This window comes from Bubalus kerabau, chromosome 21 (assembly GCF_029407905.1).
Source record: "Bubalus kerabau isolate K-KA32 ecotype Philippines breed swamp buffalo chromosome 21, PCC_UOA_SB_1v2, whole genome shotgun sequence".
NCBI lineage: Eukaryota > Metazoa > Chordata > Mammalia > Artiodactyla > Bovidae > Bubalus > Bubalus kerabau.
In genome coordinates this window covers 17,494,642-17,495,709 of record NC_073644.1, presented here as the reverse complement: position 1 = coordinate 17,495,709, position 1,068 = coordinate 17,494,642, and positions in this window count along the sequence as shown.

Sequence of the window (1,068 nt, the reverse complement as noted above, 5' to 3'; positions counted from 1 at the left end):
GGCATCTGTGAGATGCTCTTTGCCTGTGTATAAATAAGTAAGGATCTGGAAACAACACACACCTGGTTGGAAACCAGAACCCTGCTCCCTGGGCACATTCTGATTAGAGCTAAGGTGAGGACAGGAATTTTGTCCTCAGAAATTTTACATACAATTATTCCTTGTCATCAAGGGAACATATATCACTATTTGATAAAATGGCCCACATGTGAAACAAAACTGCTTCTAAAGTAACTTTGAGAAAGTTCAGAGAAGTGATGAAGATGGTCTTACATAAATACTATAATACTGGCAATACTACAGTTATAAAAATAAAATTATTAATATGCCAGACTCTGCTCTATTGCCCACATCATTTAATCCTCACATGCTGACTATGAGGCAAAAACTATTATTTCTTTCACTTTCAGATCAGGAAAACAGGTTAGAAGAGGCTACATAAATTTCAGCACGAGTTGGGATTTCTGATCTAGTTGAACTCATCACCACACTTTTCCAGGCACTTGATGTTCTCATAGTCCTTATAGAGAATAGTCCTCACAGAGAACAGTCCTCTGTTTAACTAGGTTTATAGCCTGCTAGGCTCCTCTGTCCATGAAATTCTCCAGGAAAGAATAACAGAGTGGGTTGCCTTTTCCAGGGGATCTTCCTGACCCAAGAATTGAACCTAGGCCTCCTGCATCACAGGCAGATTCTTTACCATCTGAGTCACTGGGGAAGTCTCTCCTTAGAGAGTTACTTGTTCAAAATCACATTTTGCTTTCTTCTAAATTTCATTTTTCTCTGTTCCACACTAGTTGTACTCCTTAGTGTAACTGGTCTCTGCATGTCACAGGGAAGCAATATAATTAAATAAATATTATTAAATACAATTAAATAGATAACTAAGGTGTGACTGGCTGATAATTTTTGATCTTACCATCATTATGTCCACTTTGAAAAGTACAGTTAAAGTACATGCATTGAGTGACAAAATGTGTTTAAAATCCAAATTAAGCTCTTGTCAATAAAAATCACAGTCTTTTACACAAGTTTTTTAAAAATACAGGAGGGAGACGAGAGGGTTTT